The 25,336-nt window shown below is 41.7% G+C and overlaps 1 protein-coding gene across 1 annotated transcript in view; it reads right to left on the reverse strand.

The window, feature by feature from the left end:
• Window positions 1–25,336, reverse strand: part of ARMCX4 (armadillo repeat containing X-linked 4) — a 68,631-nt gene that overhangs the window by 43,118 nt on the left and 177 nt on the right. The gene's annotated exons all lie outside the window — the stretch shown is intronic.

Consider the following 25,336-nt stretch of genomic DNA (forward strand, 5'->3'; position numbering starts at 1 on the left):
GCCAGGCAGTGATAAGTGCTATGAATACGAATGTAGATATGAGGTTTGGCAGATGGAATTATTATACTATTAGCAACTAAATTTTCTGCACTGACCCTTGAATCCCATTCCAGAAAAATCTCCCTTTTGCTAAAAACAAAAAAAAAAAACCTTGAATTCTGAAGGATGAGGAAGGAACTCAGTCCTAGCCTGCTGTGGCAAAGACATTATTTCTCTGTCAATTGCCTAGCCGTCACTTTGTTAGCAAAGGCACGGATACTCAGTGGGGAGTGGGGAGAGATTGTTGAGGTTTTTGTTCTTTTCTTAAACATTAAAAAGCAGCAGCAAGATTAAAAAGGAATTAGAAAAGTCTCTATATACACTGCTATGGAGTGATCTCCATGATGAAAGAAAAAATCGTGGTGCAAAAAGATTGTCTATAGTATGCTACTTTTATCCAAGGAAGGGAGGAACATAAAAATATAAACCTGTATACACCTACACACACAATTATTATACACCTACACACACAATATGTATATGTGTCTTTATATTTGAGAAAAGAAAACCGTGAAAACAAATATAAAAAGTTTACCTCTAGACTTTTCTGAATGCACTTGGTTTTGCAATATTTACTTAGGAACATATTAAATGTTTTATATAGTTTTAAAACAAAATTAAATCAGGATGAAAAAAATCAATTGCTAAAAACAAAAATGGGACTGTTTATCAAATTGGTGCAAGAAACACACAGAGGGGAATTTTTTTAATTGACTTAAAACAGTAATTTGATGGTGCATCCTAATGCGACAGATACAACTACTATTTTAAATAATCATATTGCTATTAATAATATTGGTGTGGTTTTCCTACAGTCAAATGACCTACTCCTGAGCTATATGCCTGGTGTGATTATTCTGATATAGATGATAGATAACAAATAAGTAATTATGTTAATGTCATTAGGAATTAATATTTTCAGCATAAGATGCAAATACATAATCAAATAAGTAAAGCCTTGTAATACTAAATTTGAACAGAAAATATCAATAGGAACTCATGATGCATTTTCATGCAGAAGAAAATACATATTTTCTAGCTCTGTCCCCTGGAAAGGCCTAGAAACAATGATGAACTCAATAGCAATGAGAATCCTTAGTGCCATGACTGTTACCTCTGTCACATGTCAATAAAAGAAATGAGAGCTCCTTGTAGAAACGAATGATGCCACTTTTTTTTTTAATGTGCAAACTAAGCCTAGAATGTATTGTCATATCAGATAGCAAAGAAGTTGTCAAAGATTATTGGGGGGAAATGTGTGGCTAATAGCCTCCATGAACAACTGTTCCCTTTGCCATGAGACCAGAAGAACTGGATGGTGCTCGGCTACCATTACTGAACATTTTGATCAAGGATTCTACAGAGTAATACTGATCAAAAGGAGGAAAATGCAGAACAGAATTTCAAGTTCACATGGACTCCAGACTTTCTAGAGTCATGGAGGCTGGATGAACCCTTGAAACTATTGCCCTGAGATAATCTTTAAACCTTAATCAAAAAATTTCCCTTGAAGTCATCTTAAAACCAAACAATACTTTAGCTTAATTATTAAAAAATGTCTGCCTTGAGCATAATTCTCTCTTAAGAACTATCTATATGGGATCAAATTGACAACAGCAACTTGAAAGATTAGATAGGAACCTTAGGAGGCAGTGAACTTATGTTAATGGTGGGGAACAATTCAGAAAAGAAGGGTGAGAATGGTTGCACAATTCGAAGAATGTAATCAATGTCACTGAACTCTACACATAGAAACGGTTGAACTGGTGTATGTTTTGCTATGTATTTCCCAACAACAAAGAAAAAAATAAAATTATTAAAAAAAAAAGATTATTGGGGGAAAAATAAAAGAATACTGAGGACACCTCAAAGGACACAGGAGATAACTCAAAGGGACTTCCAGTGGTCAAAGACAGAACTTGAGCATTTTTAAAAAAGGGCTATATACAGCATTAAAAAAAATGACTATGAGATCGAAACACATCAAACATATTTTTTAAAAACCTGTCAAGAGAGTTCTCAGAAATAGATATACAAATGGCCCTTAAATATATGAAAAACCTTACTCATAATAAGAGGAATAAAAATTAAAACTAAACTGAGATATGATTCCTTACCTATCAGATTGGCAAAATACAAAAAATTTGGCTGCACGGTTTTTTGGTCAGACTGTGAACAGGTATGCTTATGCTTTGATGGCAGAAATGTAAAACAGTACCACCCCAGTGGAGGGGAAGTGGTCATTATCTAGCAAAATGATGTAGGCATGCTCCCTTTTACCCAGCAATCCCACTTCTAGGAATCCGTTCCAAAGATACACTTGAAAAAATGCAATAAGACATATGCACTAGGTTATTCATTACAGCTCTATATGTACTAGCAGAAGGGTTAAACAAATGTCCATCAGTAGGGACTGGTTGAAGCAACTGCAATACATCTATACTATGAAGTATTATGCAGTTGTAAAAAGAAGTAGGAATATCTCTGTGTACAACTTTGGAGTGATCTCCAGGATATATTGTTCGGTGATAAAAGCAAGGTAGAGAAAAATGTGTTTACTATGCTATCGTTTATCTAAAAAAGGAGGGAGGGAGAGATAAGTACATAGATGAGAGAGAGAGAAAAGAGAAGATAGATATTGCCTTATATGATATCAAAATAATGGACAGGCTCCCAATCTGGTTCCATCTTGTTTTCCCATGGGTCCCACCATAGGTCACAGCAGCTCAGGCTACGGGGTCAGCAGCAACCAAGTAACTGTGAAGGCCCACAGGCACCCCCACAGCAACCAAGTAACTGTGAAGGCCCACAGGCACCCCCACATCCGCAGTGCAGCCACCACCAAGATTCCTAAAAAGACCTTCAATTCAGCAGAACAGGCAATAAAGAAAGAGCCCAAGAGATCAGCAGGTTGTGGACCAAACCTGCTCCTACAAAAGTTGAAACTAAGCCCAAAAAAGACAATATGAAAGGATAAATCCTCAGGGGAAAAAGATGTGCAAAAATGAGGGAAAGGAGGAGCAAAAGGAAAACTCTCTGGAGTGACTAAGGAAGACACAGACACTAAAGACTGGAGGGAAGGAGAAACAAAAAAGAAGAGGCCAGCCTCTGATGCCGCAGGAGAGAAAGAAGCCATACTTGGCATACTTAGACCAGGTCACATTGGTAGTCCCAGTACCACCCTTCCTGTACAATCCAGAAGAATGTTTTTTATGAGCTATCTATCTCTTCCTGTCCCCCTCCACACTGCTTCTTCTTTCTCACTAAACATAACCATTTAAAATAAACTATGGTTTAGCTTTCCATTGTTTTGAGGTTTTTTTCCCCATTGGGATTTTGTTGTTTGTTTGTCCGATGTCAGTACACAGACATTATGAGCAATTTATTCACAATTCTGAAAATACAAATTTTTTAGTAGCTCCAGAAACATATTTTTAAGGGGAAAGAAATCCCACCTCACTCCATTTCTTAAAATATATTTGTTTTTATTGTTCAATGCCGTCCAGTCGATTCCGACTCACAGCGACACTTTGCACATCAGAACAAAACACTGCCTGGTCCTGCCCCATCCTCACATGCTATGCTGGAGCCCATTGTTGCAGGCACTGCGTCAATCCATCTCATTGCAGGTCTTCCTCTTTTTCACTGACCCTCTACTTTACCAAGCATGATGTCCTTCACCAGGGACTGGTCCCTTCTGATGACATGTTCCGGAGAGGAAGTCTCGCCATCCTTGCCTCTAAAGAGCATTCTGGCTGTACTCTTATTTCTCTAGGATAGATTCCAAGGAGTGGGACTGCTGGATCGTATGATTTTTCTATTTCTAGCTTTCTAAGGAAGTGCCATATCATTTTCCAAAATGGTTGTACCATTTTGCATTCCCACCAGCAGTGCACAAGAGTTCCCAATCTCAAAAAAAAAAAAAAAAAGAGTTCCAATCTCCTCACAGCCTCTCCAACATTTGTTATTTTTCTGTTTTTTTGATTCGTGCCAGTAAACGCCAGGGTGAGACAGTATCTCATTGTGGTTTTGATTAGCATTTCTGTAATAGTTAGTAACCGCAAGCAATTCCTCATGTCTATTAGCCCCTTGAACGTCTTCTTTGGTGAAGTGTCTGTTCATTTCCTTTGCCTGTTTTTTAATTGGATTATTTGTCTTTTTGTTGGAGAGGTGTTGGATTTTCCTGTAGATTTTGAGGGTTAGACTTGCTGGATTTGTCACAGCCAAAAATTTTTTTCCTAGTCTGTATGTTCTCTTTTTACTCTTTTGGTGAAGTCTTTTGATGAGCATAAGTGTTTAATTTTTAGAAGATCCCAGCTATCTAGTTTATCTTCTGGCATTCGTGTATTGTTAGTTACGGTTTGTACCCTATTTGTGCTGTGTATTAGGGCCTCTAGCGTTGATCCTATTTTTTCTTCTATGATTTATATAGCCTTTGGTTTTATATTTCGGTCTCTGATCCATTTTGAATTAGTTTTTGTGTGTGGTGTGAGGTATGGGTTCTGTTTCGTTTTTTTTGCAAATGGACCAACACCATTTTACCAGCACCATTTGTTTAAAAAAAAAAAACAAACTGTCTTTCCCATTTGATGGACTTTGGGCCCTTGTCAAAGATCAGGTGATTGTAGGTGGATGGATTTATATCTGGGTTCTCAATTCTGTTCCATCAATCAATGTATTTGTCATCGTACCAGTATCAGGCTGTTTTGACTACTGTAGCTGTGTAGTAGGTTCTGAGGTCAGGTAGTGCTAGTCCTTCTACTTTATTCTTCTTCTTCAATAGTGCTTTACTTATTCGGGGCATCTTCCCCTTCCATATAAAGTTGATGATTAATTTTTCCATCTCTTTGAAGAATGCTGTTGGTATTTGGATCAGGATTGCATTGTATTTTTAGATTGTTTTGGGTAGAATTGACATTTTCACAATGTTGAGTCTTCTTATCCATGAGCATGGTATGTTTTTACATTTATGTAGGTCTCATTTGGTTTCTTGCTGTAGTGTTTTGTGGTTTTCTTTGTATAGGATTTTACATCCCTGGTTAGATTTAGTCCTAAGTTTGTTTTTTTTTTTTTTTCGGGGCTATTATAAATAGTGTTGCTATCCTGATTTCCTTTTCGCAGTTCCCTTTACTGATGTGTAGGAATCCAACTTATTTTTTTATATTTATCCGCTACACTGCTGAATCTTTCTATTAGTTCCAGTAGTTTACTCATAGAGTCCTTTGGGGTTTCTATGTATAGTATCATAACATCCTCAGATAGGGGCAGTTTTACTTCTTTGTTACCAATTTGGATGCCCTTTATTTCTTTTTCTTGCCTTATTGCTCCAGCTAGGACTTCCAGCACAATGTTAAATAGGAATGGTGATGAAGGGCATCCTTATCTTGTTCCTGTTCTCAAGGGAAATGTTTTCATCTTCTCTCCATTAAGAATGATGTTGGCTGTTGGTTTTGTATACATGCCCTTCATTATGTGGTGGAATTTCCCTTCTATACCTATTTTATTGAGAGTTTTTATCAGGAATGGGTGTTGGACTTTATCGAATGCCTTTTCTGCATTGATTGAGATGATCATGTGATTCTTCTCTTTCTTTTTGTTTATGTGGTGGATTACATGGATTGATTTTCTAATGTTGAACCATTCTTGCATACCTGGCATGAATCCTGCTTGGTCGTGGTGTATTATTTTTTTGATATGATGCTGAATTCTATTGGCTAGAATTTTGTTGAGAATTTTTGCATCTATATTCACGAGAGATATTGGTCTGTAATTTTCTTTTTTTTTCTCGTGTCTTTGCCTGGTTTTGACATCAGCGTTATGCTGGCTTCATAGGATGAATTCAGAAGTATCCCCTCCTTTTCTATGATCTGAAATAGTTTGAGTAGTACTGGTATAAGCTCTTCTCTGAATGTTTGGTAGAATTCTCCAGTGAAGCCATCTGGGCCAGGGCTTTTTTGTTGTTGTTGTTGTTTTTTAATTACCTTTTCAATCTCTTCTCTTGTTATGAGTCTGTTCAGATTTTCAACTTCAGTTTGGTAGGTAGTGTGTTTCTACAAATTTGTCCATTTCCTCTAGGCTTTCAAATTTATTGGAGTATAGTTTTTCATAGTACTCTGTTATGATCCTTTTTATTTCAGTTGGGTCTGTTGCAATGTCCCCCATTTCATTTCTTATTTGGGTTATTTGCATCCTCTCCTGTTTTTCTTTTGTCAATATGGCCAGCGGTTTGTCAATTTTGTTGATTCTTTTAAAAAACCAACTTTTGGTTTTGTTGATTCTATTGTTTTTCTATTCTCTGTTCCATTTTTGTTGGTAGGCAGTGAGATGCCTCTAGAACTCTAGAATGTCTGGATGATGAGAGCAGAGGCAGCTTCAGGAAAAATGAGCCAGGGAGCTGTGGGGATGATGCATTGGGTGGGGAAGCATTTACAGGGGTGGACTACTGGGAGGTGGATGGCCTGTTCTCTCTGATGGACCCTTCCTGCAGTGGGCCTTGATGAAGGAAGGGAGAGAAGCAGGTCATCCAGGATGTTGTCCTCTCAGTAACCTGTAGATATTCATTCAGTGTGATAGGGAGATAATGGCTCCCAAAGATATGTCCATATCCTAATCCTTGGAACCTGTGAATGTTATCTTATTTGGAAGAGTCTTTACAGATGTAACTAAATTAAAGATTTTGAGATGAGGAGATTATCCTGAATTATTCAATGGGACTGAAATGCCATCACAAGTGTTCTTATAACAGAAAAGCAGAGATAGATTTGGCACACAGAAGAGGGGGAGGCATTGTGACCATGAAGGTATAGATTTGGGTAAGGCAGCCGCAAACCAAGAAATGCTGGCAGCCACCAGAAGCTGGAAGAGCCAAGGAATGAATTCCCCCTTAGAGCCTCTGGAGTGATCACAGCCTTGCTGACACCTTGATTTTGGCTTTGTGAAACTCGTGTTGAACTTCTGGCCTCCAGAACTGTGAGAGAATGAATTCCTGTTGTTTTAAAAAGTTTTAAGCTACCAAATATTCAGTAATTTCTTACAGCAGCCACAGGAAACTAATACGATCAGGAAGAGCAGCAAGAGTTGGCTAAGCCTCTGGGAAATGCAGGCATTATCATCCTTCCTGGCACACTGCCTAGCCCACAGCAGCCACTCAGTATGTGGTTATAAATGAATGAAGGTGACTGCTGGGCTCAGTCTCTCATGAGCACCCACCTCCTCACCCTGAGGCTGCAAGGATGCAGGGTCTGAGTACCTTTGTCCCATAGCTGCTGGACACTGTCTACTCCAGAGTCCAAGGACAGCATCCTTTAGGAGACCTCAGACCTTCTTTCCCCTATAGGACTTAGAGCTAGGCTCCCTTCCACAACCGTGCCTTCCATTCTGGGCACTGAATTGGGGTCTCTCTGTGAAGAGGACCATTGGGAAATAGTTGTCTGGAATCTGATAAAAATACCCAGAAAATAGAGATCTCACTGGTAGATCATGATAGGGTGGGAGACTGGGCAGGTGAGGTTTTTATTCCATCAGCAGAGATGGTTTACAATGGCCCTTGAAGCCCATCTTGAAGAAAAACAAAACCAAACCAGCTGCCATTAAGTCAATTCCAATTCATGGCGACCTCATGTGTGTCAAAGTAGAACTGATCTCCATAGGGTTTTTCAGTGGCTGATTTTTTGGAAGTAGATCACCAGGCCTTTCTTCCAAGGATCCTTTGGGTGGACTCAAACCTCCAATCTTTCAGCTAGCAGCCAAGTGCATTAATCATTTGCATCACCCAAGGGCTCCCCATCTTGGAGAAAACACATTTTTTGCTGAAAAAGCCCTATTTCAGTTGGATGAAATAGGAATTGGATCATAAACATGTACTCACATGTACAGCATGACTAGCCTTTATCAGTTATGACAGAGGTACTAAAACCTTGGGATTGTGGGGTGATTTCCAGAACATTCCTGCCTGTCACGTATCTGTGGAGGTGATGGGTTAAAACCTCACCAGAGGGAGGTCGTTGCTGCCATAAGATGAAAGCTGGATGCTGTGATGTAGTGCACCTGAGCCAGGCTAGAAGTGGGAGTGGCTGGACAGTGGTCACTGTCCTGCTGGCCTCCCAGCCATTTTGCCCTCCTTTCAGGAAGGGAGCCTAGGCCCCAGTGGACTCTGGGGGTGTCCTTGCCTCGCCCCTTCCCTGTGTTGTTCCTCTTCTTTCTTTCTGCAAAGCCATGCCATTTTCTCATAGTCTCTTCCTTATCTTGCTAAATTCAGGTCTAAGTGCAAACAAAGCCGAGGCCTGCACCTCAATCACCCCAGTGTATTTCTGTTTCTTATCTAACCTTGAATGGAAGCTGAGGGCTATGCCTCAATCACCCCAGTGTCTCTCTGTTTCTTAATCACCCCAGTGTATTTCTGTTTCTTATCCACCCTCCCCCATGCCCCTTGCTTAACTACTTTGTTAGCTTGTTTTGCAGAAAAATACCAGGTGTTTCAAGAAACCAAGGCCAGAGTGGTAGACAAGCACCAGCCTGAACCAGATATGGCCTGTGGAACATGTGCAGTCCGGCCGAGCTGTACCCAAATTACCTATGTATGAGATTTCCAAAGAAATTGATAAATATGTATAACTTCCTAAATTAGAGTACCAACAAAGACTGTAAGACTGTAATGTAACCCCTGCTCAGGGAGTCAGATCTGGGTAAGCCCCCTGGCTCCTTGCATTGCTGCACTGCAATAAACTGCTTTCTCTTTCCTCAAAACTCAGCACGTCTTGTCTCTTGGCCTTACCGTGCACCAGGCAGGGACTCACTTGGCCTGGCAACACAAACGTTTACAAGACGTAGGAAATTGTATCTGCACTGCCACCTGGCAATTGTGGGGGTGCCAGCATTGATATGAAGATGATTGCTATCTGGGAGATGGATCAACTGAAAGTTGATGAATATTAGTGGGTGACTTTGGAATTTATTAAATATGAGAAACATACTGTTCCAGCTTGCTACGTGTATCAAATAGCAAATCGCCACAGCACTATTAGCTAGACAGTAATAATATCTTATTATTACTCTCTCCATGTCACATGAGGCTCAGACAGGTTGTCATGTTCAAAGTCAGAGAGCTAATTAAGACTGAATCAAGACGCTGACCCATGCCTATATGACTGCTTACTTCACCCTAAGATGGATCGCAACAGATTGCAGTAGTCAAGGTTCCACTCCCCAATGCCACAACTAGCAACTGTGGAATCCTAACTTGGCCCTGAAATTTAAATTCCAAAAAAAAATTCGAGTCCACACCCACAAGTGTTAAGCCCAGGGTACAGATTCAACGTTCCCTACCCTTCTCCCTCCCTACAGGTCCCTGGATGGCACAAATGGTTTGCACTTGACAACCAACCTAAAGTTTGGCAGTTGAACCCACCCAGCAGCACTGTGAAAGAAAGACCTGGCAATCTGCATCTGTAAAGATTAAAAATTTTTTTTTTTAATTTTTAAAAAATCTGTAAAGATTACAGCCAAGAAAACCCTATGGAGCAGTCCAACTCTGTAACACATGAGGTAACCATGAGTTGGAATTAACTCATGGGCAATGGTTTTTGCTTTGGTCCCTCCCTCCCCATAGCCCCACTTCACCTCCCTTGTAAATACACGTGAACTTAAGAAGCAGCATAGCCCTTGCCTGTGCGGCTCATAATCGCCTCCTGAATCAAGGTAAACAAGGCCCTGTTTTTTCCAACTGATCTTGGCTTGCTGTCCTACATTTGCCTTAGGTAAACTGTCCTTCTGGGATCTCTCTTTTTGTCCAAGGTCGAGCCCAAACACGGACATTCTTAGAACCTGTCCCCTCTCCCACTCTGAGTTTCAGGAGCTTTACACAGAAGCTAAAGTCCCCGCGGTCAGGACCAAGCAGGCTGGGGCTGGGATGTGCAGAGGGAAGAGGGGGGCACGGCCTGGGGAATGCTGACAGTCTGACCCCCGGGGGGAGGACATTCTTCTGCTAAATTTACCAAGGTCTTCTGCATAGCTGAGGTCAAAAATCTGCTTGGGTAGCACAAATCTGTCTCCCCCTAGGGGTTGGTTTATATGCCCCTACTCAGGATTCTACTGGGAAGGCAGATTTGAAGGCCTGCGGGGGAACCTTGCAGAGGTCCCATTGTGAGTGGGCTGGAAGCCTCTTGAAAGGTACTCATGATTCCTTTACTTGGGGTGGGTATGGGGCATCATCCCTGGAACATGTCTGGTGAAGTAACTGGTGAAATGGGCCCAAAGGAAGTCTACCGTCTACTTGGCAGTAGAGGCTGAGGAGCCTCCAGGAAGGAACTCAAGCTGCGTTCACTGTGTTCACTGCTTGAGTCAGGGCACGTTGGGTGAACTGGTGCGGAGGTCTGACACCAGACTACTTTCAGGTCATATGCAGGGGCGGTGGGATTTGCTGCAAGAGAATTCATCCTGAGCGAAGACAACCTGGAACTATGAGCTCAGCTCAGGAAAACAGCCTTGTCATTAGGGTAGTAGGGTATTCTAACAGCAGCCATGGAATCAGGACTCCTATTTGTGCCTGCTCCAGTAGCTCATGTTCTAGTATAGATAAATGGTTCAGAAACCAATTACTGAATAAATTTCGGCACTTCTTAGATTTTGACTCTCAGTACCCATCTCTTCTTTCAGAAGCCTCTAATAGGTGGCTGGAGGGATGTGTGTTCTGAGTATCTATCTGTGCTAATCACTCCTGGAGGGCTTCCATGTACAGGCTTCAGGCACCCTCTGACCCCTCACCTCCCTGGTGAGATCCAGCCCCGCACTAACCTGGCGACTTCATGAACAAGGCAGTTTTGCCTTCACGAGACTGAATTTTGGTCAGTCTGGGTGCAGGTTGTGAAATGACTCTTGTGACTCTCCCCAGTTGGCACCAGACACAACAAGAGAAACTCCATCCATCAGCAGCTAGCTACTTTGCAATAGCCCTTGGGGCCCATCTTGGAGGAATCCTCATTTTTGCTGACAACACTAGGAATTCTCCCTGATGGAAAAGGACCTTGATTTGTCAAAGATTTTGCAATGTATTTCCCTGTCAGTTTGCTTAGGGAGAGAGTCAGGGAAGATACGCCATGTTTACAGATAGGATTGTCCCCACTTTAGTTATCTCCTTTATTGCTGGATAAATGAACGAATGCATGAAGAAATGAATGGTTGAATCAAAGAATCCACGCATAAGCCAGTGTTTCTCAAACACTCCAGAATCACCTGGAGGTCTTGTTAGAGCACAGGTTGCTGGGACCCTCCCCAGAGTGTCTGATTCAGTGGGTCTGGGGTAGGACCTGAGAATGTCCATCTCTGACAAGTCCCCAGGCGATACTGATGCTGCTGGACCAGGGACCACACTCTGAGAACCACTGGCACAAGGCATCAGTAGGGACCCCATAAGGCCAAGATTATCATGACTATGAACTTTCCGCCTGATCCTGCCAGGTAGCTCATGTCCACAGTCTAAAATGAATCCCACAGAATTTCATTTTCTCATGGAATCCACACTTTCTGGACCCATTAAGGCTAGTTTAACCCTGGAAACTATTGCCCCGAGGTAATCTTTAAACCTTAAACCAAAAATATCCCCTGAAATCTTCTTTAAACGAAACAATAGTTTAGCTTAACTAGTTCTCATCTGCCTTGAGAACTGTGCTCTTTTAGCAACTATCTATATAGGATTTAATTGACAACAGCAACTTGAAAGATTAGATAGGAAACTTGAGGGGCAGTGAGTTTATGTTAATGGGGAGGAACAACCCGGTAAAGGAGGGTGAGAATGGTTGCACCACTTGAAGAATGTAATCAATGTCACTGAATTGTACATGCAGAAAATTGTTGAATTGGTGTATATTCTGCTGTGCATATCCTCAACAACAATCACACCAACAAAAATAAAATGAGTGCCCTGACTTAGTGCTTGGGGGGTATGGGTGGTTTGCCCACCTTACCTCCCAGCAAACTCTTCTGGGTAGAGTTAGATGTGAGAGGAAAGAGATCACTGCTGGGGTGCGTATTTTTGTGCATATGTGTGTGACTGGGTGTACACACCCAAATGTCTGTGCTGCTGCCCTGCCAGGTACTGCTGTCCCTTTGCTGACCGCTGACCTTGGCCAGGGTGTCTGTCCTTTGCCTTCCTTAAATCATGATTGGAGATAGGGATTATCCAAGTGAAGGAAATAAAATTTGGCTACATGCCTGAGCGATTCTGCAAGCCCCTCATCATGGTGAAAAGAAGAGGATCATGGGCTTTGGAGATTGGCACTCCTGGGATTTGCATGCAGCCTCTGCCTTTTAGCAATGAAAACCTTCAGGACCTGTCTGAGGCTCAGCTTCATTATCAATAAAGTTAGGATTATGGCTCTTGCCTCACAATATCATTGAGAGCATTAAACTAGAAACCTTGGTGACACACTGACACAGTGTCAGGGACATAGTAGGTATTCAGAAAATGTTAGTTCCCTTACCACCCTCTCCTCATGTCAATGCTCTTTGTGGAGAAGACTCTGACATAGAATGTTTTCTGAGGTGGTCTCAAGCATCCCAGACCCAGCCTGGACTCTCTCAACATGCATAAAGCAAATGGGTTTACAGGAAAATATTTTTTTTGTTTCATTATTAATTACCGATTCTAGGTTCTGTCTCATTTTCTCCACTCAGTCTACACTTCTCCACATCAGGTCATTTATCAGACAGTAATAATAATGGCCAGCATTTATAGAGAACATTCTATGCTGAGGATTCAACTTGGTTTATAGGCATTTTCTCATTTACTCATCAGAACAACCCAGTGAAGTTGTACCCTTGTGATCCATGTAACAGATGAAGAAACCCCTACTCAGAGAAATTAAGTACCTTTCCCCAAATGGTATATTTAAAGACCTTCCTATTTCCCAACCTTGCCCTAAACCAAAAAACCAAACCCATTGCCATCAAGTTGATTCTGACTCATAGCAACCCCAAGTGTTACAGATTAGAACTGCTCCAGAGAGTTTCTTGGCTGTAATATTTTTGTAAGTAGATCACCAGGCCTTTCTTTTGTGGAACTGTTGGGTGGATTCAAACTGCCAACCTTTACGTAAATAGTCTAGCACAAAGGGCTTCCCCGCCCAAGGACCTAACACTGCCCTAGTGGTTTTTAAAAAATTATATGTGTGTGTGTGTGGGAAAGAGAGTGTAGTAAATCAAAGAAAAGTCCGGTGTCTTGGAGGATGTGGTGCACACTATCCAGGAAGGCAGAACTCTCTGACATGAAACCATTGTTAAGGGCAAGAGAGGAAGGGACTCATCTTCAGTTCAGTCAGTTTTCGAGGCAGGAAATATAGGGGGAGGACTGGTCAGAAAGAGCATCAAGGGTAATGCGTGGTTAAGTGAACCAGCCTACAGCCATAAGAGGGACAGAATGCAAACCTTGAGAGAAGTGTTTACAGAAATTATTTTTTTCTTAGTGAAATCCATATAACATAAAATTAACCACTTTAAAGTACACAGTTCTGTGGCATTTAGTGCATTCGCAATGTTGTGCAACCACTACCTCTATCCAGTTCCAGAGCATTTCCATCACCTCAGAAGGAAACCCAGATACACTTTGTGTCCTGACAGCGCCTCTTATGTGGTAAGAAGTTCCAGTCTGAAGGATGACCATCCCAAATAAACAAGATGTCCTTACAGCATGGATGGAAATAAACATACACTATAAGGTAGGTTTTGAATACAGAAACAAACATGACCATCTGAGACCCCGGAGTTCAGGGAGTGGAAAGGAAGAGAGCTGGAGGGGGCACACTTTGGGCCTGGGATCCTTCAGAGCACCACCTCTAGGGCAGGCTCCCAAGATGCTGCTGCCTGGGGCTGAAAACCAGCAATCCTCTTGGGGATTAATGAGCTCCCCAGGATCCCATGGATCTGCCACAATCCTTCCTACCCTAACCCCAAAGCTGTTCACTCCTAACACAGGTCCCTTTATGGAGTCGTGTTTCATCTATGGAAGATAATTGGTTCCACTCTGGGGTCAACAGTCACATCTCACACAATACCTTGCATATATGGTCAGTGCTCAATAAATATTTGTTGAATAAATGAACAAATGAGTGGGTGGGTGGATAGATGTTTGGCCAAAGCTTGCTCTGAGATTATGGACCATCAGTGTTTGATTTGCTTCTATGGTTAAGCTGAATGGTTTTGGTTTCAGGCAGACACCTTAGTTCATGTAGACTGCAACGATACTGAGGCAGAGAAAGGCTGCTCTATGCGTTACTTGTTCTTTATTAAAAATAATGCAAAAAATAAGATCAATGGATCGGGATAGGGAATACTGGTTCTGCCACATATCAGCTGGGTGAGTGTCTAGAAATGAATTCTCTCCTGCAAAAGTCAAATTTCCTCATCTTCAAAATCCGATAGTGGTACCTATTTCACAGGGTTGTTTAGATCCCTCATAAAACACTAGCCCTGGGCCTGACACAGAGCAATCATTTAACAAACATCAGTTCTATTGCCACTGATCCATTCCTAAAACAGACAACATAAAACCAGAAAACCAAACCTGTTGGCATCGAGTCAATTCCAACTCATACAGACCCTATAGGACAGAGTAGAACTGCCCCATAGAGTTTCCAAGGAGTGCCTGGTTGATTCAAACTGCCAACCTTTTGGTTAGCAGCCATAGCTCTTAACCACTACACCACGAGGGTTTCCCAAAAGAGACAACATAGCTAGCATTAAAAAGGTCTCAAAAATAGATCAGCAAGAAGAGAAATACATGGACACTCACGTTATGGTTGACATTCATGGTCATTTCTATGTGGTAGAATGAGTTGTCTGGTGGAGTCTGGGGTAGGGGGAAAATCATACTTTCATTTTTATTTACTTAGGAATCTTCAATGCCATATTATGCCCCCAAGAAATAAAATACAGAACATTGTCAGTACCAGATCCATCACTAACTATAGGGTCTTGACAAAGTCAAGATTCCTCTCCTGTCCTCACTTCTGTAACAGGATAGCAAAAACTAGCTGTCTCAAGTTGACCACTCAGAAATGTTGCAGATGGGCAGCAAAAAATCCCTCTCTACTCTTCTTTGGGATGGAAGAGGCTATGTGAGCTCAAGCACAAGTTTAAGAGTCACATTGCAAGTATGTCTTCCTATTAGTAGTTGTAGGAGGGAGGGAGGGAGGGAGGGAGGGATGGGGACAGATAGATGCCATCGAGTCAACTCTAACTCATGGTAGCCTTATGCACAACAGAACGAAAAGGTGCCTGGTCCTATATCATCCTCACAATCGCTAGAATGTTCAAGTCCATCATTGCGGCTATTGTGACAATCCATCTCACTAAGGTTCTCCCACACCCTCGTCGGCCCTCTGCTTCACCAAACATGATGTTCTTCTCCAGCGATTGACCCCTCCTAATGATATACCCAAAGCAAGCCAGTCGGACAGTATTTTATTGTGATCCATAAGGTTTTCATTGGCTGATTTTCAGAAGTAAATTGCCAGGCCTTCTTTGTGGTCTTAGTCTGAAAATTCCACGGGAACCTGCCCACCATGGGTCACCCAGCTGGTATTTGAAATATTGGTGGCATAGATTCCAGTACCACAGCAACACCCAAGCAACCACAGTATGACAAACTGATAGAGAAGTGGCGGGATAATGATAAACCAAAAAAATAAACAGTTGCCATTGAGTCAATTCTGACTCACGGCAACTCCATGTGTGCAGAGTAGAACTGCTCCATAGGGTTCTCACAGTTGTGGCCTTTTGGAAGATTACTGGGCCTTTCTTCTGAAGTGCCTCGGAATAGGTTTGAACTGCCAACCTTTCAGTTCTTAGCTGAGCGCTTAACCATTTACACCACCTAGGTGCTCCTGAAATAATGATAGGAAAAGTTAATACCCAATGGAGTAGAGCCAGATGTCACCTGAGGTCCAAAGGTCACAGGTTCCCAATCCTGTGCGGAAATAAGAGAGCCAAGCAAAATTAAGTGGCCTCTCTTTGCTTCACCTGTGTTATCTCAATGGATTCTTAAAACAAACCTAGAAGGTAGGGATTATTACATATTACACCCATGCCCTGGATGAGACAATAGAGGATTACAGAAGTTAAGTCATTTTCCTAGGGTCAAACAACTATTAAGTGGTGGAGCAAGGAATCAAAGGCAAGTCCAACTCCAAAGACACCAGCTCTTAGAGAAATACCACAGCAGAAGTGATGGCCCCAAAACACATATCTAATCCAAATGCAACGGAAGAGGAAGAAGTGCTCACTCCCAGGACCGCTGCTTTAACCGCAGACTTCTTATACCACACTTTCCTGAATAAGCTGTCGTCTGCATTTTCTATTTGAGGACGGTGTGAACATTTGATTAGCAGGATTTGGGCAGAATCAGCAACAGTGCCTTGGACTCACTATCAACTGTCTCCCAAAATGATACAAGAAAGAAAGAAGAGAGAGGGGTGGAAAGGAGGAGAATAGGGAAGGGTTAAGGTAAGGAGAAAAGAGACCAAAAAAAACAGCTGAATCTTTAACCTTTTTATTGAGGTACAACCAGAATGCTCCTTAGAAGCAAGGATGGCAAGACTACATATCACATACTTTGGACATGCTATCAGGAGGGATCAGTCCCTGGAGAAGGACATTATCCTTGGTAAAGTAGAGGGTGTCTTAGTTATCTAGTGCTGCTGTAATGGAAATACTACAAATGGATGTCTTTAACAAACAGAAGTTTATTCTCTCACAGTCTAGTAGGCTAGAAGTCCAAATTCAGGGCATCAGCTCCAGGAGAAGGCTTTCTCTCTCTGTCGGCTCTGGAGGAAGGCCCTGGTCCTCAATCTTCCCCTGGTCAGGGAGCTTCTCGAGTGCAGGGACCCCATGTCCAAAGGATGTGCTTTGCTTTTGGCGCTGCTTTCTTGATGGTATGAGGTCCCCAACTCTCTGCTTGTTTCCCTTTCCTTTTTTATCTCTTGAGGAAACTCCCTTTACATTGGATCAGTGATGGGACCTGGGTAAGGGTGGTGTTAAAATCCCACCCTAATCCTCTTTAACATAAAATTACAATCACAAAATGGAGGACAGCCACACAATACTGGGCATCATGGCCTAACCAAGTTGACACATATTTTGGGGGGACACAGTTCAATCCATGACAGAGGATCAGCGAAAAAGAGGAAGATCCTCAATGAGATGGACTGACACGGTGGCTGGAACAATGGCTCAAGCAGAACAATGACTGTGAGGATGGCACAGGACCAGGCAGTGTTTTGTTCTGTTGTACACAGGATCACTATGAGTTGGAACCAACTCGACAGCACTTAACAACAACAATAACAATTTTCACACAGTAAAGTGCACAAATCTTAAACGTATAGACTGATGAACTTTTACATATGTACACACCTGTGTAACTACTATCCAGGTCCAGATACAGGACATTTCCATCACCTCGATGGCTCCCTTGCTCCCTTTCCCAGTTAATCTCCACCCCCACACGTAACCATTAATGTAACTGTAAATATACATTAAGTTGCATTTTCCAAAATTTTATAGAAATGGAATCATACAGTATGTGGGTTTGTTTTGTTTTGGTCTTTTACTCAGCGTAACTGTTTTGAGGTTTGCCCATGTTGGTGTGTGCATCAATAATTTATTCTTTTTATTTCTAAGTAGCATTCCACTGAATGGATGTACCACAGTTTGTTTATCCACTCACTTGATAATTCACATTTGGGTTGTTTCCGTTTTGAGGTGATCATGACTACAGATGCTATGAACATTTCTGTACAAGTCTTTGTATACACACATGCTTTTATTTCTCTTGGGTATATATACCTAGGGATGGAATTGTTAGATGGATTGTAGGGTGGCCATAGGTTTTGCTATGTTGTTGTTCATTGTCATCCAGTCGATTCTGACTCACTGCAACCTTGTGTGTGCAAAGCAGAACTGTTCCATAGTGTTTTCAAGGCTGTGACTTTTTGGAAGCATATTGCCAGGCCTTTCTTCTGAGGTACCTGTGGGTGCATTTGAACTGCCAGCCTTTTGGCTAGTAGTCAAGCACTTAATCATTTGCTGTAGTACATTCAAAAGCACTAAATCTTAGATCTCTGTCTCCTGTCTAGTCTGACTTTTTTATTTTAGAGAAGTTAACTTCATTCCCCCCTCAAAATGAAAGTTACACATACTCTCTATAGAAAACCTGGAAAATACAGCAAAGTAGAAAGAAGGAAAATTAAAACTCCCATAACCCAGGGCTCAAACAGCTTCTCCCTGATTCCGGGATTTGATGGTGTCTGAAACCCCGGTGGTGTAGTGGTTAAGTGCTACGGCTGCTAACCAAGAGGTCAGCAGTTCGAATCTGCCAGGTGCTCCTTGGAAACTCTATGGAGCAGTTCTACTCTGTCCTATAGGGTTGCTACGAGTCGGAATCGACTCGATGGCAGCGGGTTTGGTTTTTTGGGCTTTAGTGACTGACTTTCTTTCTTTCCTGTCTTTTTAACGACCTATTGCTTTCTTCATGTATGATGTCCTTGATGTCATCCCACAACTTGTCTGGTCTTTGGTCATTAGTGTTTAATGCATCAAATCTATCCTAGAAATGGTCTCCAAATTTAGATGGGATATACTCAAAGTCGTAAGAAAGAAAAGACCAAAACGGATGTCAGAAGAGATTATTAAACTTGCTCTTGAATGTAGAGTACCTAACCCATGAATGTAGAGTAGCTAAAGCAAATGGAAGAAATAATGAAGTAAAACAGCTGAACAGAAGATTTCAAAGGGTGGCTGGAGAAGACGAAGTAAAGAATTATAATGAAATGTGCAAACACCTGGAGTTAGAAAGCCAAAAGGGAAGAACATGGTCAGCATTTCTCAAGCTGAAAGAACTGAAAAAAAAAAAATTGAAGCTTCGAGTTGCAATTTTGAAGGATTCTAAATGGAAACCCTGGTGGCGTAGTGGTTAAGAGCTATGGCTGCTAACCAAGAAGCTGGCAGTTCAAATCCACAAGGCGCTCCTTGGAAACTGTATGGGGCAGTTTTGCTCTGTCCTACAGGGTCGCTGTGAGTCGGAATCCACTCGACGGCAGTGGGTTTGGTATGGGTTATGAGCAAAATATTGAATGACACAGGAAGCATCAAAAGAAGATGAAAGGAATACACAGGGTCACTGTACCAAAAGAATAGGCCAATGTTCACTATTTCAGGAGGCAGCATATAATGAAGAACCAATGGTATTGAAGGAAGAAGTCCAAGCTCCACTAAAGGCATTGACGAGAAACAAGGTTCCAGGAATTGACAGAATACCAACTGAGATATTTCAAAAAAACAGATGCAGCACTGGAGGTACTCACTATGCCAAGAAATTTGGAAGAGAGCTACCTGACCCCATTTCCACCCCAGTCCCTGTCCCTTCCTGCCTTCTTATCCTGCCTCTGGAAAGAAGCCACCCATTTGGTCTCATGTTCCTGATTGAACTAAGAAGCACATTCCTTACCTGTACTATTTTTTGTTTTATAGTCCTGTCTAACCTTTGTCTGAAGAGTGGGCTTCGGGAATGGTTTCAGTTCTGGGTTACCAGAGCGTCCAGGAGCCATGGTTTCGGAGGTTCCTCCAGTCTCTGCCAGACGATTAAGTCTGGTCTTTTTACATGAATTTGATTTCTGCTCCACACTTTTCTCCCGCTCCTTTCGGAACTCTCTGTTGTGTTCCCTGCCAGGGTGAGGACCTATTTTTTTTAATAATTTATTTTTTTGTTATTGTTGGAGAAGTACACAGCAGAACATACACCAATCCAGCAATTTCTACACGTACAGTTCAGTGACACTGATTGCGTTCTTTCCATTCTCGTCCTCCTTTTCTGAGTTGTTCCCTCCCCATTAACATAAACTCACAGCCCTCTAAGTTTCTTATCTAATCTTTTGAGTTACTGTTGTAAATTTGATCCCATACAGATAAATCTTGAAATAGCACAATGATCAAGGCAGACATTTTTTTACTAGTTAAGCCAAACTACTGTTTGGTTTTAAGAAGACTTCAGGGGATATTTCTGGTTTAAGGTTTACAGATTATCTCAGAGCAATAGTTTCGGCAGTTCATTCTATCTCCATGAATCCAGACAGTCTGGAGTCCATGAGAATTTGAAATTCTGTTCTTCACTTTTCATCAGAATTTTTTAAGGACTTATTTTAGTGTTGTGGTTAAGATCATGGGATCTGAAGTCAGAGTGTCTGGATTCGAAGCCTGGCTCCAACCCTTAATAGCTCTGTGACCTTAAACAAGTGACATAGCCTTGCTGTACCTCCATTTCATCATCCATGAAGAGGGAGTGATAATAGTACCTACCTCGAGGGACAGCTTTGAGGATTTAATAAAACATTGGAACATTTAGAAAAGCATTTACAACAAGTACAGCTTGGTTCATGATAAACTTAACAACCTGAAATGAGCTGTCAACAGTACTCAGCAGTCCTGTATTTCTCTAGTCAATCCACTCTCATGCTTACAGCGGTTTCAGACCTTTTCCACTCTCTTTAAACTTCTATATGCAGATGACCACGCCTCCCATTTACAGAGAAAATAATGTAGCGAAGGAAGCCTTCAGAAGGGAGCGCTCCCCCATCTTCCCAACACCAAACATAAACCCACTGACACCTGCACACATGCTCTCCCTTCTCCTGAGGACTAATTTCCCCACTTACGCTTTGGGTCCCAGCCCCTCCTCTTTCTCAGCAAATGTTCACTATTATTTATCCCTTCTCGCTACTGCATATGCAACCAATCACTCTCAACCGATCCCTAACTGTGAACTTTACACAGCCACAAAATTTCTCCCTGCTTAAAAAAAAAAAGCCTCTCTTGACCACTTACCCCACTCCAGCTACTATCCTGTCTTCTCCCTGCCCTTCAGTCAAACTTCTTGAAAAAATTCTCTATACTTTTTGTTTCCATTTCTTTGCCTTCTTTTCTCTACTACCCATACTCCAGTCCAATCCAATATAGATTTCTGCCCTGTCACTCCATGAAAAAAGACAGGACTAAGGTCACCAAAGAGTCCCTGAGTAGCACAAATGGTTAAACGCTTGAATACTAGTAGAAAGGTTGGCAATTTGAACCCACCCATAGGCACCTTGGAAGAAAGGCCTGGCAATCTGCTTCCAAAAGGTCACAGCCTTGAAAACCCTATGGAGCAGTTCTACTCTGCATGCATGGGGTTGCCATGAGTTGGAACTGACTCTGCAGCAACTAACAACAATAACCAGGTCATCAGTGACCTCCATATCCTTAATACAACACCTATTTACCAGTCCACGTCTTATTTGACCTCTCGGGACCAATGGACACTGCTGACAGTCCACTCCCTACTTCTTAAAACAGTCTCTCTTCCTTTGGCTTCAATGATACAAGTCACCCCTAACATGCATCTTTTTTTTTTTTTTTATTGTTGGAAACCCACAGTTTTTATGAAGTCAGTTTAAACACATAGCAAGAAGCGAAAGAAAAAGGATGGGATAAGTTAACAAATTCAGGGTAGGGGGCAAGGGGTGGAAGGACCGCACTTCCTGAGTCTGGGGTACACGGTGTTCATATGTTATCAGCTGCATCGGCTATCTCTGCTGACGATACGATTACAAGAACCGGAGTTGAGGCTCAAGCGAGGCGGTCCACAGACAGAAGGTGCTCTGGCCAGTGACATAAACGTGCTCGTTCAGAGAGACACAGAAACAAGCGGTACAGCCGGATAATAGCTGCAGCTTGCCGTACAAGACTGCCGAAGAGCCACGGGTTTTGCGTTGCCTGAGCAGAGCACACATGAAGCCAGAACGGCCAAATTAAAGACGCATGAATACTTACTGTATCTTAATGTTTAGTGCCCGCTTTAGTGCCTCCAATGCCTCAGTGACATTTAGTGGATCATACATATTTAGAACCTCTTATTTATTTTGCAAATAAGGAATATTTTGCGAACAGGGAGCTCATGAATATTTAATGCTTCACAAATATTAGGTATTGCTTGGTCCTTCCATTCCTTTCTTTCTAACATATATATCCTGTACTTACTAACTCAGGAGCCCTGGTGGGGCAGTGGTTAAGTGCTCAGCTGCTAACTGAAAGGTCAGTGGTTCAGACACACCAGTCGCTCCTTGGGAAAAAGATGTACCGCTGTGTTTCTATAAAGATTTACAACCTTGGAAACGGTATGGGGCAGTTCCACTCTGTCCCACAGGGTTGCTATGAGTTGGAATCAACTCGAGGGCAGTGGGTTTGTTTTGGTTTTTTTTTTGTTTGTTTTACTTACTAACTACTCGCCTATACTGAACACATCTTTCAAAGTTTAGTGTATGTTTTACACACTACAAACTTGAATTAAAATACTTATCTTCTATAATAGAATCAAATGTTTTCAAAAGCGAATGCACTTTATACTGGGTTAACATATTAAGTAGTGAGGTAAAACTAAAGATACAACTGTCATAATTAAGAGAATACAGAGATACTAAAAGTTTGGATAAACTGTCATGATATCTTAAATAACTTGGGAGTTCCAAGAACCACTTGTATGTTATTTTGTGTTGCCTTACCCCATAATTATAGATACTGCATTCTTAGTGTGAAAAGAACTGTTTCTGTGATAATTTGATACAAAAGTCTCATGCTGCTGCTGAACAGACACGATTTTTTTTATTTTAATTTTTTCGGGACATGATTTGTTTTTCATACTTTGGAGGTTTTATGTCATATTAAAAATTTTCATCTAGCTACATTTCTTTCTTTGAAGATGGAGAAGTTAATGTGAGTGATACGGAAAATATTCTGGGAAAAATTGAGGGAGCTTACAGATAAGGAATTCTTGGAACTAGAGAAAAATCTGCCCGTTGATGGTGAGCATTTAAAATAACAATAAAGCACCTTTAAGAAGTTGTGTTTACTTATGGAGAATCTCCATAACTATCTCCATTTAAGACCTTTTTTTTTTTAATTGTGCTTTAGGTGAAAGTTTACAGAGCACGTTAGTTTCTCATTAAACACACAGTTAATACACAAATTGTTTTGTGACATTGGTAGCCAACCCGACGTGTCAACACTCTCTCCTTCTTGACCTCGGATTCCCCATTTCCATTCATCCAGCTTTCCTGTTCCCTCCTGCCTTCTCATCCTTGCCCCTGGGCTGGTGTGCCCATTTAGTCTCGTATACGTGCGTTACTGTCTGCGTTATAGGCTAGTCTAATCTTTGGCTGAAGGGTAAATCTCAGAAGTGGCTTCAGTACTGAGTTAAAAGGTGTCCGGGGGCCATGCTCTTGTTTTTTTTTTTTTTTTAAGAAGAGGATTTTACAAGGAATAATAGAGTTTTATCTTAAGAAGTAATCTCAGCTTGCCATTTCAATTATAGAATCATCTGCTCCTTCAGTCACTAACCTACTATCAGGACAGAGAAGAGCTTATTCTTCCTTTTGATTCCAGTGGGACAGTGTCCTCAAGACTAAGCAGGGAAACATGGATAGTACTAGAAGGGAAACATGGAGAAACTAAAGAGTGGAGTAAGAAGCATGTGTTTCAGCATAGTAGAATGCCAGCAATAATTCCCTTAGGAGCCAGGGAGCCACATTCAGAACTTTCTCCACTTCTTTTTTTTTTTTTTTTCTTTGCAAATAAGTTAGACCTTTTCTGGGGTTAATTAGGATGTCTGTCTTTTTTAAATTAAGGTTTTTAGTATTGCCTTACTTAATCTCTCATTGGTAAGGCCTGATTTTGTTTCTTTATTACAGCTGATGGAAAAGGGTATCAGAATAGGTTGATTGTTGTTAGCTGCCATCCAGTGTATGAAAGCCCTTAAAGGTGAGAAATATAACGAAAAGGCAGATGAATCTGAAATCTATGTGTTTTGCATTCTCTAAATTTAGAATCCTGCCACCACATGTGTGTTTATGCATAAAACCACACTAATGGTTTTTTCCCCAAAGATAATTTTTGCATATATTTTCCCAAATAATCTTCTGTACCATTTTTTAACCCTGAGATTTAAGTGAAAACCTGCATGAAACCAGGACCCTTGAATGGCTTCACCCTTAGTGGCATGGTAAACTAGAAAAATATCTTCTTAGCACAGGTAGATGACCTCGTAACATTCTTTTAAACCTCCCCAACTGCTCTTAACCTGTCTCCTTTGCAGGTGGATCCTCCTCTACTCCAGATTAAATACTGGCATTTTTCAAGGCTTATTCCTATGTTCTCTTACATTCTCACTCTGATACTCTCTAACCTAGACCATCTTATCCCCACACATGGCTTCAATTACCACCTATCTGCATATGGCCCACACTTTACATCTCCAGGCTAGAGTCCTCTTCTGAGCTCCAGATCCATCCACTTGATTAGCTGTATGATGTCTCTTGAGCATCTCAAAGACACCTCAAACACATGTCTAAGACCAAACTCACGATCTTCATCCCTGAACCTGGTATTCAGTGTTCTGTGAGTCAGGCCAACAGTACTCCCAAATATACAGCTGTACAAGCTAGAAACTTAGAGGTTATCCTTGGCCCCTCACTCTCCCTCACACCTAATTCCAATCCATTGCCAAGTCCTATGGATTTTATCTCCTAAGTAACTCTAAAATACACCAATTCCCTCCATATAAGCGAGGGAAACCCTCAATGAGATGGACTGACACAATAGCCACAAAAATGGCTTCAAACATACCAATGATCATGAAGATGGCACAGGATCAGAAAATATTTCGTTCTGTTGTTATAAAGTCCGCCCTGAGTTGAAGCCCACTTAATGGCAACTGCCACCGCCGCCACCACCACTAATACCAAGCTACTATAATCAATAATCTAAATTGTTCCAATAGTTCCTAATGGGACCCCTCCTCAATCCTTTGTCCACACTATGCCAGGTCGATATTTTCAAAAGGCAAATCTGATTCACTACCCCTATCCCAAGGGCCTCCAATGGCTCTTATGATAGACGAAACCACTTAAGATGGCTTCTAAGGCCTTGCAGGTCCCAATCCCTACATACAGGCACAGCCTCAACTTCAACCACACTTCCGTCTCTCTCAGAACTCCAGTCACAGGAGCAGGACTAGGCTAGAGCAGGGCCTTTTGGCCCTCCACGCCCCCCACACTTTGCACATAGGTGGGAGGTGGGGAGACAAGCAGGACTGAGAGTGGAGTAAACAACCTGGCCCACCCGTTGGCGATCAGAACAGAACACACAGGCCCTGTGGGCAAAGTATACTGGCTGATGGGTGGTAGGAACTGAAATGTTGCAAATAAACTGTTAATATAGTTCT

Source organism: Elephas maximus, chromosome X, assembly GCF_024166365.1.
Source record: "Elephas maximus indicus isolate mEleMax1 chromosome X, mEleMax1 primary haplotype, whole genome shotgun sequence".
NCBI lineage: Eukaryota > Metazoa > Chordata > Mammalia > Proboscidea > Elephantidae > Elephas > Elephas maximus.